We start from the raw sequence: 19,436 nt of genomic DNA, 5'->3' as shown, positions 1-19,436 counted from the left end.
TTGGAAGGTTTTTTAGGTTATCAAAGGTTGTATACAACTAGATCACTCAGATGGCCAAGAGTTCACCTTCTAATATAAACAACAGATAACGGCAAAGTTCAAGAAGAATGGATGTTTATGGTTGCTTTGTGGTGATTTAATTGTGAAATTGAATTTTTATGGTAAAAGAGAGTTGATAGTGGAAAGACAGACTGTAGATTAGAATTGAACTTTAAGGCTCTGGGGCTGGGGGGCGGCAGTTCGCCGGTTCGGATCCCAGGTGCGGACATGGCACCGCTTGGGAATCCATGCTGTGGTAGGCGTCCCACGTATAAAGTAGAGGAAGATGGGCACGGATGTTAGCTCAGGGCCAGTCTCCCTCAGCAAAAAGAGGAGGATTGGCGGCAGATGTTAGCTCAGGGCTAATCTTCCCCAATAAAAAAAAGACTCTGGGGCTGAAAAGAGTCTCCTGGTGTCTCTGGAATTCAGGAAATCCCACTTGGAAGCCCAAGCATTGTTGCCAGAGACCAGATCCACAGACTGGCAAAAATATAAAGAGAGCCAATTTACCAGATGGGAAATCAGGATTCAAAATTCTTTCAATTAACCACAATGGTAAACCAAAAAGAGCTGAATGAAATTTAAAAGAGAGAACTTTATATGTCTGCATTTGGTTTCAAAATACCACTGCCATAGGAACAGTTTTTCAAAAAGAGAATAATAGTGGCTCTTAAACCTCACTAAAACCCACTTATAACAAGAGAAATTCAAATTAAAGCTACATTGAAATATCATCATCTCGAATCAGTTTGGCAAACATCACAATGTTTTCTAACACACTATTGGCAGAGGTGTGGGGACATAGGTACTTATCCATTGCCGATGGGCATGTGCATCAGCACAACCTACAGTTTGGCTATAATATTTTCAAAATTATAAGTACACATGCCATTTGACACTGCAACATACACTTCTAGAAATCTACTTTACAAATATGGGTGCACATGTGAAATAATAAAATAAGTGAAATAATGTACACACAAAGATATTTACTACAGGGTTTTTTTGGGTAATTTACAAAAACACATTTTTTTATTGTGGTAAAACACACAAACATAAAAATTTACCATCTTAATCATTTTTAAGTGTCCAGTTCAGTGCCATTTAGTACATTCATATCATTGTGCAACTACCACCACCATCCAACTCCAGAACTCATTTCATATTGCAAAACTGAAACTCTATACCTATTAAACAATAACTCTATTCTCCCCTCCCCCCAAACCCTAGCAATACCATTCTGTTTTCTGTGTATGAATTTGGCTGCTCTTGATACCTTATATAAGTGGAATCATACAGTATTTGTCTTTTTGTGGCTGGCTTGTTGCACTTTGCCTAATGTCCTCAAGGTTCATCCATGTTGTAACATACATTAGAATTTCCTTTCTTTTTAAGGCTGAATAGTATTCCATTGTGTGTGTGTGTGTGTGTGTGTGTGTGTGTATACATATATATAACATTTGGCTTATCCATTCATCCATCAATGGACCCTTGGGTTGCTTCCACCTTTTGGCTATTGTCAATAACACTGCTGTAAACACAGGTGTAGAAATATCTCTTTGAGACCCTGCTTTTAGTTCTTTTGTGTCTATACCCAGAAGTGAAATTGCTGAATCACGTGGTAATCCTATTTCAATTTTTTAAGGAACAGCCATACAATTTGCCACAGCAGCAGTACCATTTTAGATCCTCACCAACAGTGCAGAAGGGTTCCAATTTCTTCACATCCTCACCGACACTTGTTATTGTTTGTTTGTTTGTTTTCATAGAAGCCATCCTAGTAAGTAAGAGGTGGTAACTTATTGTAGTTTTGATTTGTATTTCCCTAACAATTAGTGATGTTGAGCATCTTTTCATGTGCTTATTGGCCATTTGTATATATTTTTTCGAGAAATGTCTATTCAGGTCCTTAGCTCATTTTTTTATCAGGTTGTTTTTTTGTTGCTGAGTTTTAGGAGTTAACTATATATTCTGGCTATCAGGCCCTTATCAGATATACGATTTGCAAATGTTTTCTCCCATTCTGTAGATTGTCTTTTTACTCAGTTAGTAGTGTCTTTTGATGCACAAAAGTTTTAATTTTCATGAAGTATAGTTTGTCTTCTTTTTTTGTACATAGTGTTAGATAAGGGTCCAAGTTCATTCTTTTGCATGTAGATATCCAGTTTTTCCAGCACAATTTGTTGAAAAGACTATCCTCTCTCCATTGGATGATTTTGGAACCCTTGTCAAAAATCATTTGACCATAAATGCAAAATTTCTGAGCTCTCTATTCTGTTCCATTGATTTGTCTATGTGCCAGTACCACACTGTTTTGATTATTTTAGCTTTGTTGTAAGTTTTGAAATCAGGAAGTGTGATTCCTCACTTCGTTCTTTTTCAGGATTCTTTTGACTATTCATGGTCTCTTGAGATTCCATAGAAATTTTAGGATATATTTTCCTATTTCTACAAAAAACATCATTAGGATTTTGATAGGGATTGCGCTGAGTTTGTAGATCATTTTGGGTAATATTGACACCTTTTTTTTTTTTAAAGATTGGCACCTGAGCTAACATCTGTTGCCAATCTTCTTTTTTTTTTTTCCCTTCTTCTCCCCAAAGCCCCACAGTACATAGTTGTATATTGTAGTTGTGGTCCTGCTGGTTGTGCTATGTGGGACGCTGCCTCAGCATGGCCTGATAAGCAGTGCCATATCCGCGCCCAGGATCCAAACCGGCGAAACCCTGGGCTGCCAAAGTAGAGCTCATGAACTTAACCACTCGGCCATGCGCTGGCCCCTGTATTGAAATCTTAACAATATTCCACATTAAGTCTTCCAACTCATGAACATAAGATATCTTTCCCATCGTAAATAAATTGTCTGCTTTAATTTCTTTCAGTAACGTTTCATTGTATAAGTCTTTCACTTCCTTGGTTAAGTTAATTCCTAAGTATTTTATTCTTTTTGATGCTGTAGTAAATGGAATTGTTTTCTTAATTTCCTCTTCAGATTGTTCATTTTTCATGCATAGAAGTGCAACTGATTTTTGTTTGTTGGTTTTGTATCCTGCTACTTTGATGAATTCATTTATTAGTTCTAACAGGTTTTTTTTTAATGGAATCTTTAGAGTTTTCTACATACAAGATTATATTATCTGTGAACAGAGATCATTTTACTTCTTTTCTAATTTGAATGCCTTTTATTTCTTTTTCTTGCCTAATTGCTCTGGCTAGGACTGCCAGTACTATGTTAAATTGATGTGGCAAAAGTAGGCATCCTTGGGGCTGGCCTGGTTGCATAGTGGTTAAGTTCGCATACTCCACTTTAGTGGCCCAAGGTTTGCAGGTTCACATCCTGGGTGCAAACCTATATACCACTCATCAAGCCATGCTGTGGTGGCATCCCACATAAAAAATTGGGGAAGATTGGCACAGATGTTAACTCAGGGATAATCTTCCTCAAGCAAAAAGAGGAAGATTGGCAATGATGTTAGCTCAGTGCCAATATTCTTCACAAAAAAAAAAGTAGGCATCCTTGCCTTGTTCCTGGTCTTAGAGAAAAAGCTTTCAGTCTTTCCCCATTGAGTACAGTGTTTGCTGTGGTTTTTCATATATGGCTCTTATTATATTGAGGTAGTTTCCTTCTATTCATAGTTTGTTGGGTATTTTTATCATGAAAGAGAATTGAGTTTTGTCAAATGCTTTTTATCAATTGAGATGATCATGTAGGTCTTTTCCTTTCATTCTGTTAATGTGGTGTATTATATTGAGCAATTTTTGTATGCAGAACCATCCTGGCATTCCAGGAATGGAGCCCACTTGTTCACGGTATGTAATCCTTTTAATATACTGCTGAATTTGGTTTGCTAGTATTTTGTTGAGAATATTTGCATCTATATACATCAGAGATATTGGTCTGTAGGTTTCTTTTTTCTTTTCTTTTCTTCCTTTCTTTCTTTATATTGTAATGGCTCTGGTTTTAGGGCAATGCTGGCCTCCTAGAATGAGTTAGGAATTGTTCCATCCTCTTCAATTTTTTGGGAAAAGTTTGAGAATAATTGGTATCCGTTTTTTTAAATGTTTGGTAGAATTCATTTGTGAAGCCATCAAGCCCAGGGCTTTTCTTTGATGTGAGATTTTTGATTACAGATTCAATCTCTTTACTAGTTATAGGTCTATTCAGAATGTCTATTTCTTCATGATTCATTCTTGGTAGGGTTTGTGTCTCTAGGAATTTGTTTACTTTATCTAGGTTATCCATTGTGTTGGTGCACAATTGTTCACAGTACTCTCTTATAATCTTTTTTATTTCTGTAACATCAGCAGTAATGTACCCACTTTCATTTCTAATTTTAGTAATTTGAGTCTGCTCTTTGTCTTAGTCAAACTAGCTAACAATTTTTCAATTTGTTGATCTTTTCAAATAACCACCTTTTGGTTTCATTGATTTTCTCTATCATTTTTCTATTCACTAATTTGTTTATCTCTAATCTTTACTATTTCTTTCCTTCTGCTAGCTTTGGGTTTAACTTGTTCTTCTTTTTCTAGTTATTTAAGTTGTAAAGTTAAGTTGTTGATTTGAGATCTATATTCTTTTTTAATGTAAACATTTATAGGTATAAATTTTACTATACTTTCACTATGTCCCCTAAGTTTTGGTATGTTGTGTTTTTATTTTCATTTCTCTCAAGATATTTTCTAATTTCCCACATCATTTCTTCTTTGATCCACTGGTTATTTAAAAGTGTTATTTAATTTCCACAAATTTGGAATTTTCCAATTTTCCTTCTGCTATTGATTTCTAACTTCCTTCCATTGTGGTCAGAGAAGATACTTTATATGATATCTGCCTTTTAAATCTATTGAGACTTAATTTGTGGCTTAACATGTTGTCTATTCTGGAGAATGTCCCATACGCACTTGGGAAGAAAGTGTATTCTGTTGTTGTTGGGTGGAGTGTTCTGTATATGTCTATTAGAGCTAGCTGGCTCCTTGTGTTGTTAAAATCCTCTCTTTCCTTACCTGTCTCCTGTCTGGTTGTTCTATAGATTATTGAGAGTCGGGTATTAAAGTCGGAGACTTTATTGTGGAACTATCTATTTCTCCCATCAATTTTGTCCATTTTTGCTTCATATATTGTGATGGTCTGTTATTAGGTGTGACTACAGTATTTTTTGTAATATTGAAAGACAGAAAACAATCTAATATCCACCAATCTTCAAGACATATGTATTCTTTTTAAGATATACTTTTAATTGAAAAAAGAAAATCAAACAGTGCATATTGTCTGTTATTTTTGTCTGAAAAAAAAGAGAAAGTTGAGCCAGCCCTGATGTCCTAGTGGTTAAAGTTTTGCTTTCTCACTGCTTTGGCAGCCCAGGTTCGGTTCCCAAGTGTGGAACCACACCACTCGTCTGTCAGTAGCCATGATGTGGTGATGGCTCACATAGAAGAACTAGAAGGACTTACAACTAGAATACACAGCTACATATTGGGGCTTTGGGAAGGGGAAAAAAAAAGAGAGAAAGATTGGCAACAGGTGTTAGCTCAGGGAGAAGCTTTCCAAGCAAAGAAAAGTGGGAGAGAAAGTTAAATGCATACATGTGTATGTATTTGCGTGTGCATTCAGAGAATGTCACTGGAAGAATAAAGAAGAAACTGGTAACCTTGATTGCCTGCTAGGAGGGAACTGAGTGCTTGGGAACAAGGGTGGGAGGAAATCTCTCTCTGTGTGCACTCTTGTACATTGTGAATTTTGTATGTGAACATATCACGTATTCAAAATGTAAGGACAATTAAAAATTTGTAAATGCTGCAGACTGAAAACTTTAAAACAATGGGTGTGGTATAGTTCAAGTAAAAAGGACCCTGGAAGGTGTTAGATGACTGTAAACTCAGTAAGTGGAGCAGGCTACTAAAATAGCTCGCTTGTAATCTGGAAAGTTCTGTTCAGATATGTTGTAAAAGGGAAAGAGCAGGGGCTAATTATTCATTTGTTAGTTTATTTATAACCACACCCACCCGTATGTCAGTTGTCATACCGTGGTGGCTGCGTGTTGCTGTGATGCTGAAAGCTATGCCACCGGTAGTGTTTCAAAAACCAGCGGAGTTACCCCTGGTGCACAGGTTTCAGCAGAGCTTCCAGACTAACACAGACTAGGATAAAGGACTTGACCACCCACTTTGGCTGTAAAAACCGATGGATAGCAGTGAAGCATTGTCTGATACAGGCCAGAAGGTGAGAGGATGGCAAAAAAGACCGGGCAGGGCTCTGCTGTGCTACATACAGGGTCTCTGGGAGTCAGAATCCACTGAACAGCACTAACAACAAAATTCGTTTATATTCTTCTTCCTAAAAATACTTAAGGTGACTTGCAAATACATGAAGTACACAAAATTACAACATTAAAAACAGGAGGAAAAGGAAAATGGGAGCATAAAATGGAGCCAAATGGGTAGACTAGGTGTCTTTCAAAAGCTCCTAGGCTGAGCGTTTTATAACTACTGGTTTACAAGGTCTGGCTACAGCTCTTCTGTGTTGCAAGTTGAATGCAGACTTCACCTGGAGCGGGCTGACTCTCTTTTTTTAGAATCTAAACAGCCAAAAAGAACCTCTGCCTAAGAGAAGGCCACTTCATAAGCAGGACCAAGACGATCTCCAGATTATTGTTTCAAGCCTACTTCAAGAACAGTGCTCAGGTTTCCAACTTTCCTGAGAAAGAACAGACTTTGGAGTCAGACTTATGTTTGATTTCTGGTTCCATAATTATGAGCTGAATGATTTTGAGAAAGCTACTATCTTAGCCAGTTTTTACTTAGCTGCCATAATGGAATACCATAGACCATGTGGCTTAAACAACAGATATTTATTTCGCACAATTCTGGAAGTTGGGAAGTCCAAGATCAAGGCACTGGAAGATCTGGTGTCTGGTGAGAATCCTCTTCCACAAAAGATGGTGTCTTTTCATGGCATCCTCACATGGTGTAGAGAGAGAGGTCTAGTCTCTGTCTCTTCTAATAAATGCACTAATCCCATCATGGAGGCTCTACCCTCCTACCTCATCTAAACCTAATTACCTCCAAAAGTCCATCCCTTAATGCCATCCCATAGGAGGTCAAGGTTTCAATATATGAATTTTGGAGGAACACAAACATGTAGTCCACAACAGCCACTTAACCTCTCTGAGCCTAGTTTTTCCCTCTGTAAAATGGAGACAGTAATACCTCACCCATACCTCATAGTCGCTGTAAGAATGAAGTAATGCATGTAGCATGCCTTTTTCAGTAAACGATAGTTCACCTGCATAATCCACGTGGTAATGAATTCACATGTTTTAGTTGTCAGTTTCTGGGTGCTCCTCCTAAGAGGGATATAGATTAACCAGAACTAGATTAACCAGGGAGAGGTAATCAGGATGGTGAGAGGTCTGGAAATCATGTCAGACGTAGAATGGCTGATGGAACTGAGTATGCGTAACTAGATTAAGAGAAGACTTGAGGGGCCGGCCCCATGGCCGAGTGGTTGAGTTCGCACGTTCTGCTTCAGCCGCCCAGGGTTTCGCCGGTTCCGATCCTGGGTGCAGACCTGGTACCGCTCATCAGGCCATGCTGAGGCAGCATCCCACATGCCACAACTAGAAGGACCCACAACTAAAAATATACAACTCTGTACCAGGGGGCTTTGGGGAGAAGAAGGAAAAATAAAATCTTTTTAAAAAAGAGAAGACTTGAGATAAATATGGTAACTGTTCTCAGGGGGCACGACCAGACTTATTTTGTTTTGTGCCAGGGAACCAAATTAGGACCAAAGGTTTGAAGTTACAGGATGCAGATTTCTGTACCATGTAAGAACTTCATATTCACATTATGGGTTGTTTGCTATGGGTTATGCACTGCTACTTTGTTTAAAACTGCAAACAACCCTATAAGAAAGAGTTGGTATAGAAAGCTATTTAACGACTAGGAAAGCAATTCACAATAGGTTACTAGGTGAAAGTAAGCTTACTAGTACTGAAATGGTCTACCTGGAAGGAAAATGAGGTTCCAATCCATACATGTGTTCGAGCGGAGGATGGCTGGACAGGTAGCCAAATAAAATTACAGCCGAGCAAAGACATTGGCAATTAACCAGGTCCCTGTATTTCAGAGATGAGGAACTCAGTCTTAGGAACTTGGACGAGGACACAAGCCAGTAAGCTGTGCAGATGACTGGACTGAGCAGGCTCCTGAGCTAGTGTCCTCTAAGGCCTCACCAGATCCTATGACAGCAAATCCTCTGCAATGCCAGCTGTTAGCAGCAAGAGTAAGACACTGCTACAGGTAATGTGGAATGTCCAGAAGGTGGTGACTCCACAGGTCTAGGGTGTCACCTGCCTGGCAGAGTGAGAAGCTACCCAATTAGATTTGCAATCGCTCTTGCTTGCAAGAGATCCCTGCTATATACACATCTACATCCATAGAGTCCCTTTCATCTTTCCTTGTCCTGAACCCTAAGGCTAAGCCTTGGGAGAAAACCACTGGACCAGCCAGACCACCACATTTCCCGACAGCTTTCCTCCTGGGAGGAGCTGTCCACCGCAGCGCTGCTGGAGGAACCTAGGGGAGGGAGCACTATACAGCTGTCACTGTCTCCTTCCTGCTGGGGACATATTAGGATGAGTCGCAAACTAATATTAGTTAATGATGTGTGAAAACACCTACCGATGCCAGGCACTGTTCTAAAAGTTTCAGGCATATTAACTCGCTTGATAGTCATTCCGCCCCTCCAGAATAGGTACTTATTTATCATCCCCATTTTACAGTCCCAAGTTAAAGAAACTGCCCAGCATCACAAAGCTGGCAAGTGGAGATTCAAAGGCAGGCAGTCTGGATGCAGAGCCTACTCTTACTCATTGGAAAGGCCATTTCAGAGCTCTTTTTGCCAACACCACCAGTGTGTGAACATCCACACTGACTTCCTAGGGTCATTTTGTCTTTCCAACTAAAATGGGCTGTAATACCTGGGTATGTTAGTTTACTAGTGCCACAAAGTACCACAAACTAGGCGGTTTAAACAGTAGAAATTTATCCTCTCATAGTTCTGGAGGCCAGAAGTCCAAAATCAAGGCATCAGTGGGGTTGGTTCCTTCTGAGGCTGAGAGGGAGAATCTCTTTCAAGCCTCTCCCCTAGAATATGGTAGTTTCCCGGCAATCGTTGGCATTCCTTGGCTTATAGAAGGATCACCCCAATCTCTGCATTCATCTTTTCATAGTGTTCTCACTGTGTGCGTGCACACAGTTTCAAATCTTCTCTAGATTAGCTGTTCATAGACCTCAGAGGACATGGTCAGATTTATTTATTGGTGCCAATGAACCAAATTAGGTAAAAACTGTTTTCACGTACATTAGATCATGTTTTATAGAAGGATGCAATTATACAATGAGACTCTTGGTCTCGTTAGGCAAAGTGAATGTCCCAGAAGCCAGCAGCATGAGCCTGAAGGACTTAGGACCGATCCTTTGCTATCCTGCCATTGTGCGGAGAATGGGGATGGGGATGTCTAGAGGATGGAGCACAGAAAAGCAGCGACCCAAACCTCCTCTGTCGCCAGTGTCAGAGTGGTGGCTTAGCTATTCAACAAAGTTATTGAGATTGCACTTTAAAGTGCTACTAAAATGTCAGGGAGAGAGCAATTTGTTAATTTAGCATTGGGTGATTTCTAATTGTGCTGCATTTAAAAAAAATTTGCTTTCCAAACATTTAGCAAACGTATCCTCCAAGGCATCTGTGGAAGGTGGCTGTCTACAAGGAGCTCAGCACCCCGTGAAAGACACAGCAGGCACCCAGCTGTCTGTAGTGTTGTAAGGAGCCTGCAGGGCACAGGGGCAAGAGACCCTATGAAAGAGAGAAGCGGACGGCTTCCCAGAGGTTGTGGTATTCAAATGAGGCTAAAAGGGTTCTGGTGTCAATTTCCAATGGGCGGGGAGGGGGGGCTGTGTTCCCCAACACCACCAAGCAATTCTCCAACACCAGTTAGGTGTCCTACAGTTCAACTACATTCTGACACTATCTACCCAGTGATAGCATCGGATCCCACGGGTTAAGGGCTCAGTCCACAACACTGCCCTCCACTTCAGATGCCAGTGGAAAATCCAGGCCATCACCTGTACTTCTGACTGACTGGCTAGAAATCAGAGGTTCCCATGACCCCCTCCTTGGGTTTGATTAATTTGTTAGAGTGGCTCACAGAACTCAGGAAACCAGTTTACTCACTAGATTATCAGTTTATTATAAAAGGGTATAACTCTGGAACAGCCAGATGGAAGAGATGCACAGGGCAAGATATCGGGAAATGATGTGGAGCTTCCTCGCTCTCTGGATGCGCCACTCTCTCCAAATCTCCACGTGTTCACCAACCCAGAAGCTCTCCCAAACCTGTCTTTTTGGGTTTTTACAGAGGCTTTGTTACACAGTCATGATTGATTAAATCATTAGCCTTTGGGGATTGACTCAACCCCCAGCCCCCCTCCCTTCCTTGGAGGCCAGGAGGGGCTCCAACCCTCTAATCACATGGTTAGTTTTCCTGGCAACCAGCCCCCCATCCTTAGGTGCAGTTCAGATCACCTCATTAACATAACACATTTATGACTGTATTCACTTAGGAAATTCCGAGAGTTTTAGGAGCTCTGTGCCAGAAACAGGGACAAAGACCAAATATACACTTCTTATTATAAACCGCAATATCATGGGAGCCAACCCATCACAGTGTCCACTGCCTCCAACAAGTGGCAAAAAACTCTGAATAGCACGCAGCCCTTCTCTATTAAAGACTATCAGAAAATACAATTTCCTGAAATAGATGTGCTAAGTGAGTGATTTACAAAAGATAGAGGCTTTTCCATTGACACAATCATCAGAATTAGAAGTGTGGGGGGAGGGGGAAATAAGGAAGAATTTTTTTCTTTTTACAATATACATATACTTCTGAATTATAAGTTTTTGAAAGAACACTCATGATGCAGTCCATAAATATTTATTGAGGGGCCGGCCCCATGGCTGAGGGGTTAAGTTCTCGCACTCTGCTGCAGCGGCCCAGGGTTTCGCTGGTTGGGATCCTGGGCGCGGACATGGCACCACTCATCAAGCCACATTGAGGCGGCGTGCCATATGCCACAACTAGAAGGACCTCCAACTAAGATATACAACAATGTACCACGGGGGATTTGGGGAGATAAAGCAGAAAAAAAAAACAAGATTGGCCACAGTTGTTATCTCAGGTGCCAATCTTTAAAAAAAAAAAAATTTATCGAGTATCTATTCTGGGCCAGGCATTGCTATAGGTACTGGGGATTCACATGTACTATTCGTATAATAAAAATTAAAATAAAATAGAAACTAAGAATAGATAGATAACTAGGCTTTGACAAGATTGTTCACACATTAATTTCATTTCTTTCCCTTCAGAGTGCTTAAAGTCTATCTTTAAAGTCAACAATAAGAAAAGAAATGACACCATAAAAAAAATCTAGGATACGGAGTGTTGTATATTGGTTTGACATGACTTTGTTATCGCACAAAATTGAGGTTCTCTTGGCTGCTGCACCAATTATTATGGCATCAGCTTTTGAGAAAAGAAAAGGCTCTATGGCAAGGTTGACCAACAAGGAGACAGGAGGCAACACTCTCAAATCTGTCTTCCTAACCCACAGCTTGTGGCAAAATTTATGGGATGAGCAGCAGGGTGGTCTGAAATGTGGACAGATGATTGGAGGGGAGGAAGCGAGGTAAGTGATGATCTGTGCAAGCCTAGTCAAGCTTCATGGCTCTTCATAGGATGCATGTTCACAAAATGCTCGTGTTAGTACGATCTGAGGGTGGAATTTTCCACCCCTTGATGTCAAAAGGGTCACTTGTTGGGCATTTGCGCAGGCCCGGTTGATGGGTTGGTGGTCTCAACTGGCCTGAACTGGACAAGGGGCCGGCTCTCAATTCCTGAAAAACAACTCTTAATTACTCTCTGTTGATAAGATGGGGTCAGTTGGACTGGTCCTAGTGGGCCCGTGGTTACAACTTCAAATCCACTTGCTTATGACAAAGACCAAGAAAAAGTAGTTTTGATAGAAAAATGAAGTAGGTTGTGTCAGGATGTCATCATCTCATCTGTTGTCATTGATAAGCACTTGGTAGCTCAGCTGGGCCAACACTGTTGGGGGGCTTAGCGGCAAGAACACGTGGAGAAGCAGCAAGGCACTCCTTGCTGACCTAATAAGCTGTCCGAAGACCTTGGGGCATTAGCTCCTAGCGTGGTAAGGGTGACTCCCTTATCAGTAGCCGTGACAAACTGCTCAGTCTGCTCAGTGGCCCATGAAGGAGATCAGCCTGCCCACCAACCCCAGCACTGTTGTTGCCTAGCAACATGGTCTAGCAACAAGGGACTTGTATTTTGCGCCGGTAGCTGGAAGTCAGCTCTTGGTTGGTTTAGCCATCTCTCCTGAGTGCAAACTCATATAAAAAGGTACATCTGGATTAAATTTGGACTTTATTCCTTTATCTCCCCTTGCCTGGAACAATAGTGTGATTAATCTATCATTGGTTTGGAGTATGTTATGTTATTTCTTTATCGGCTTATTAAAAGACATTATCCTGTAGGCTATTGGCCTGTGAAACTACTATAAATCTCACAGTGAGCCTGTGTTAAATGAACTATTGGCAAAGACAGCATCAGTCTCTGAGCATTAATTTGCTGCCTCCAAATCAAGACAGGGGGCCAGGAGAGATTTTTATACTATCTGTATTTTTTAAATATTTTACAATAAGAATACATGAATATATTACTTGTAGAATAAAATTAAATTAAAATTTAGGAGAGAGGCATTGGTAAATGAAGAGTTTCGGAGAGCTGCCCCATGCTGCTGCTCTTTTTTTAATTGTAAAACATGTCATGAAAAGACATATATAATGGACACAGTTTAAAGAACAATATTGTGAAACCCACTACCCAACTAAGAAATAGTGGCAATATCCCAAAAGGCTTCTCTGTGCTTCTCCTTGATTGCACCTCTCCCCCACCATCCTAGATTCTGTGCTAATGACTCTTAAGATTCTTAGAAATTGTTTTACCACTTCTGTATGTATTCCTAAATGAAATATTGTTTAGTTTTGCCTGTTTTTGAATTATATAAAAAGAATTATTCAGTATGTATTATTTTGTGACTTGCTCTTTTCCTCTCAAAATTCTTTTTAAGATTCACCAACGTGGATGCATACATCTAAGAATTCACTTTTTTTTTTTTAGAGGAAGATTAGCCCTGAGCTAACTACTGCCAATACTCCTCTTTTTGCTGAGGAAGACTGGCCCTGAGCTAACATCCATGCCCACCTTCCTTTACGTTATATGTGGGACGCCTGCCACAGCATAACTTTTGCCATTCGGTGCCATGTCTGCACCTGGGAGCCAAACCGGCGAACCCCGGGCGGGCAAGCGGAATGTGTGAACTTAACCACTGCACCACCGGGCCGGCCCCGAATTCACTTTTTAAATTTACTTTTTTATTGACTTGTCTATAGTAAACTGACAAATGTTAAGGGTATATCTAAATCTTTTCAAATGTATATATCTCTGAAACCGCCACTCACATCAAGATATAGGACGTTTCCAGCACCCTAGAAAGCTCACTTGTTCTTTCCAATCAATATCCCCCAGAAGTAACCACTTGCATAGCTCGAGCAACATAGATTAATTTTGAGTTCATTTATTTTTCACTGCCGCAAATGTTGACCTTAAACAAATAGACAGATTTCTCCAGAAGAAATAGATATATTTGAGATCAGCAAAGAATTGCAATTCAGAGTCTGCAAGCCACCTGAAGTCCTCCAGCAGCAAGGGAGGAGAAACTTATAGAGGGGAAGAGGAGGTTGGGAGGGCTATTGTAAACAGAGTCCTTTGGAGGAATTGAGAATTCAGTGTGCAGTGACTTTTCACTGGCTGAGTTGTGACAGTCTCTCATTGGCTGAGCTTTTTTTTAAAACACTTTTTTATGTGAGGAAGATTGGCCCTGAGCTAACATCTGTTACCAACCTTCCTTTTTCTTTTTCCTCCCCAAGGCCCAGCACATAGTTGTTCTACATCCTTCTAGTTTTTCTACGTGGGATCCCGTCTCAGCATGGCTTAATGAGCAGTCTGTAGGTCCACACCCAGGATCCAAACCCAGGGACCCCAGGGCTGCCAAAGCAGAGCATGCTAACTTAACCACTACACAACCAGGCTGGGACCTGGCTGACCTTCTTGCAGGTAAAGAAGAAGTATTTCTTCTTGTTAGACTCTGCTGTGGACATAGGAAGTGTGAGTTCCCCCATTTGGCTTTCCAACTCCAATTTAATGGGGTTTCTGTTTAATTTGACATATAGCATTCCAGTATATGCATATTTTATGAATGATCACTCATTAGCTTTTGGATCCCTGCATCAGAGGAGCTCACCAAGCTTGCCCCCATCATTTCATTAACCCCAAATGATATTATCCCACCGTTTACACAATGGACTTTTTGAACCCCACTTAAAGCCTTATGAAAGGGTTTATTACACCGATGTATTTATCCTTCCTACTCTAGATGGACTTTCGTGGGTTCTTTGTTCTGTCTTGTTTGGGCTATTACATAAAAAGTGCTTCTAAGAATATTCTTGTACATTTCCTGGTACACAGTTACATGGTTTTCTCTATTATTTCGATTCCAGGAATAAATAGCTGGGTCATAGTGTACATGCATGTTCAACTTTACCAAATAATGCCAAAATAATGCCAAATTGTTTCCCAAAGTACTTCTACCAATTTATACTCCCACCAACAGTATATAGGAATGCCTTCTGTTCTTTGTTTTTTCTGCTTTATCTCCCCAACCCCCCCTCCCCACCCCATACATAGTTGTATATCTTAGTTGCGGGTCCCTCCAGTTGTGGGATGTGGGACACCGCCTCAACGTGGCCTGATGAGCGGTGTCATGTCCTCGCCCAGGAGCCGAACCCTGGGCCGCCGCAGCGGAGCGCACGAAGCCAACCACTCGGAACTGGCCCCACGCCTTCTGTTCTTCATCCTCCTAACTCTTGATCTTTAATTTTAACCATTCTGGTGGTTTCTCACTGTGGTTTTAATTTGCACTACCCTGCTGAAACATGTTTTCATGTTTATGGGCTTTTCTTCTGAAGTGAATTACACTATTTAATTGCTTTCCTCCTCTCCCCATCTGAAATGATTTCTAGGCATTCAGTCTGGGGTCAGAAAAGGCTAGGCTGAGTAGCTCTTTAAGTTTCAAGGGTATAAAATCAGTGAAGCCTGGGGGCAGTGACAGGTGGAGACCATGGGACTCAGAGCCCAAGTGGATCCCCAAGTAACTGAAGGACTAGGATCATTCATCAGGAAAGGGGCCAAGTGTGGCAGGCAGACTTCTAAGATGGCCCCCCTAGATTCCTGGCCCCTGGTGGACACACAGCTTCTCCCAAACACCAAATACTAACCTAGGTGCTGCTGTGAAGGGATTTTGCAGGCACAATTAAGGTCCCAAATTAGTTGACCTTAAAATAGGGAGATTATCTAGGCAGTTCTGATTTAATCACATGAGCCTTTTAAAAGCAGAGAATTTTCTCTGGTGGTCCCAGATTAGAAGTCAGAGACGTGCTCTGGCTGCCCTGGAAGAAAGCGAACATCCTTGTGTGAGCTGCCTGTGGAGGCCGAATGCCAAGGAACTGCAAGCAGCCTCTAGAAGCTGCAAGCGGTCTCTGGATGACTAGAAGGAAAAGGGACCTCTGTCCTACAACCACAAGAAAATGAATTCTGCTAACAACCAGTGAGCTTCGAACCCGGATGAGAATCAGAGATGAGACCAATATCCTGATTTCGGCCTGGTGAATCTGTGAGCCGAGAATCCAGCCACACAAGTGCCGGAGTTTTGACCTACTGAAACCATGAAATAGTATATTTGTGTTGTTTTAAGCCACTGTTTGTGCGGCAATGCAGCAATAGAAAACTAATACACCAAGGAAGTATGAAACTTCACTTGCTGAACTACAAGTCAGGAGCAGGACGTCTATGTACGGCTGTGGGTGTGCAATGTATAGGAGCACCACTTACGTTGTTGTCCATTTGAATAGTGACCTCTGAAACTGGGCAGTGCAAACACAGTACAACTGTACACAACAGTCCTGCAGGAGACCCCACTCTTACCTTGTTCAAGCATCTGGGCTACTTCTTTTAACCTTTTTTGCCTTAGTAGAAAGGATGGGGCTAGTTGTACCCGAAGGCCCGTACCAGCTCAACATGTGGAGTGGCTGGTATATTTTGAGACTACTCTACCCCACACGAGGCTTTTACAGTTCATTGACTGTTCTTACCTTCTCAATGCAACCTCTCACTTCACTTACACACATTTGCTCAGTCTTTGCTCTTCCTTAAAGAGCTGTCACCATGTTAACGAATGTGGCTTTGAGCATGGAACCAGTAGCTCTCTGGGGAGGAAACCACAGGAAACTTCTCTCCCCTGCCTCCTTTTGCTGAGAGAATAGGGCATTCAGCTTTGGGGAGTTCAGGAGGCTAAGATCAGTGGTTACAAGTTCCTTTCCAACCTGCCAGTTCATTGAATAGATCAACATGCCAGTGGTGGTCATTTTGAGGAAGTGCTGACTCACCTATATTTCCTAGGAAGGCAGTTTAGTAAGACAAAGAATACGTCACAAAACCCGAGTCTTTCAGGTGAGCCTTGAGTAATGACCTCAGAAAATGAGGCTATCTCACAAAAAGAGACAGGAAATGCAGTTAAAATTAATGAAGGCAAAAATAAGCCACTGAAAAGTAGGTAAGTTAAAACGTCATGCTGCAGGAGGAGTAAAACTAAAACTTTAAAAGAAGTCCACAAACACGGCTTAGTCCACATGCTCCCTCTCCATTTCTGCCGTCATTCCCACTACGCTCTTACAAGGAATCAGCAGCTGGGATCACTCCGTAGGGGTCAATATTTTAAGACGACGTAAGCTAAGGGTATGGCTTTGAAACCCTAGACCCTCCACTGAACATATTTAAACTCTATGGCCCTATTTATTTGACTGTATTTCAAGGTTTTATAAGGATCAGATAAGATCATGTGTGTAACACCCTTGCACAGTGCCAGGCACATGCATTGAACGAATAACAGCTCTTACTAGAAAGGCTACCCTGAAATGCAGATGGACAAACGGTAGGACTGGTATTTCGGGGCAAGAGAACACTGGTGTGGCACAAACAGTGGCTACCAAATCTGGTCCAAGGACAGGTGATAAGTTTTCATCGATCAACCACAAAAAGAAGAAAAATATGAACAAAAGTGAATTTTCCATAAACTTATTCAAATGAATGGGCTATTTTTTCCCCTTATTCTCATGTTCTTTTTTCACTCTTTTGGTGTCACAATGTCTTTTTTTTAATGAAATAATGGTGCTAATAAATTACATCTTTTAAATATATTCCTGCCTGACAAAATATAAAAAGTTGCCAACTGTGTACCAGTCCCCTCAGCCTTTTTAAACGCATTTGTTTAAAAGTATGTAATATACAAGACTGGAACCAGTGCTCCAGCGTGAGACTGTTAGAAGTGGAAAAGGCCTTAGAAGACCAACGATTCTCGGGAAGGTGGGTTTAAATGAGCTGGAATGATCTGAGAAATCTTTTCAAAATTATCCATACTCAACCTTGTAAGAGTATTGAATTAGAAAACTGGTGTGCTGGCGAAAAAATGAGGGAGTAAACCAAGAAAGAAGATGGGGGATCCAGGAAACAGGAGATCCAACACAGGAGTGGTAAAGAAAAGTCTCAACGACTGCCACTGTGCACCAGGCCTCAGCAACAACCAGTCAACAGGGGAAATGTACAGGAGAAAAAGGTAATTAATAACTCCGGAGGAAGCCGGGTCATCTGTAAGAGGCCTGAAAGGAAGTGTCCGGCCCAGGTAAGCGTACAGCAGGTCGAGATTCTCCCCATCATGGCTGTGTGCTTGCTCCTCCCCAGAGTGGCCACTGCACACATCCACAGGTTCACTAACAGAGCAAGGGAAAAAGGGTTGCCCATTATTCACATCAGGGGAGTGTGACGGAGAGACTCGTTTCTGGAATTAACTGTTACTATGTGTCAAAGGGTTTGGAGAACATCGATTAAGGAAGCATTTTCCTGATTGACGAAAAATAACTCAGTTATGCTCATCTACCCTTGCTAGAAGGTTATGCAGTATATTATATAGTACCTAATAAAACGAAAAAGTAAAAAAACCCAACACTCCAGAGAAGCCCTTCTTGTATGCGAAACTCAACCATGCTACATTCATCATCCATGCAGTGAGCAGTATTTACACCCTCATTCTATCAGTGTCCCAGCAAGAAGCAGATGGCACCCTCCATATAAAGCTGTGAGCCAGAGCCAGTAGTAACAGATGTTATCACCTCTAGGCTCCAAGGGGCAAGGAGAGGGAGTGGAAGCTGAAAGGAGTCATGGGGAGTTGGCCACCTTGAGGTGCAGTGACTTTGGCTGAGGAACACACTTGGCCTGAAGAAGAGTCAGGGAAATAAATACCTGGAGCTTACTCCTTCCCTTCCTCCCTCCTTTCTCCTGCTGCAGATCCCCACTGGCCAAAGCTAACAGATGCCAGAGGCCGTGCGAAGTCTGCTGGTGTAGTCCATATAGCTTTCCTGGAGCAGAGAGCTGGAGGGGCAAATGGAAGGTATCTGGTGCACTGGTACTGATACAAACACTCATTAGTGACCTAACCGAAGTTCACAGAAACATATTAGGAGGCTGTGTGGGAGAAGTGGAGGGAACACAGTGTAAGAGAGCTGTTATCTCAACCACGGCAGGAAGTCAATAAAATCTAAAGTTGACAGCTCCAAAAACAGCAGTAATATATATATGTATTATTTAGAAATAGGGAGACAAAACATATGACAAAAGTAAAAACTGAATAAAGCCTTTGGGGACTAAGAGAGTAGGGGCATTCTAAATCTTGCAATATTATTTGATTTAAAAAATGAAATGTTTAATAAAAACAAATTAATTTTAAGAAAGTTGCTAGAAGGCTACACAAAAAAACCTAAAAGTGGTTACACCCGTGGAGCTAGAATAAAGGACCAGGAGTAGAAAAAGAATATTCACTTTTCACTTAACTTGTTCTTGCATTGTTTTACTATCAACATCTGTTGTTTTTATGACAGTTTTTATACGTTTAAAAGACAAACTAATCAACTAAATTTAGTCGCTAAAGAGAATTTATCTTAACCCTCAGGTGGGTTGGGGCAGAAAAGTTGAAACCTACTGATTCATATCAAACGAAGTCCAGGGTGAATCAGTAACTTGATCAGACACAGCCTTAGTTAGCACCCAGGTCTTCACTGGGGACCAAGGGAAGAAGCTGCTTCTAATCTCTCC

The sequence above is a fragment of the Equus quagga genome, chromosome 9 (assembly GCF_021613505.1).
Source record: "Equus quagga isolate Etosha38 chromosome 9, UCLA_HA_Equagga_1.0, whole genome shotgun sequence".
In the NCBI taxonomy this organism is placed as follows: Eukaryota; Metazoa; Chordata; class Mammalia; order Perissodactyla; family Equidae; genus Equus; species Equus quagga.
The sequence above is the reverse complement of the archived record's forward strand: the minus strand, read 5'-3'. Positions refer to the sequence as shown.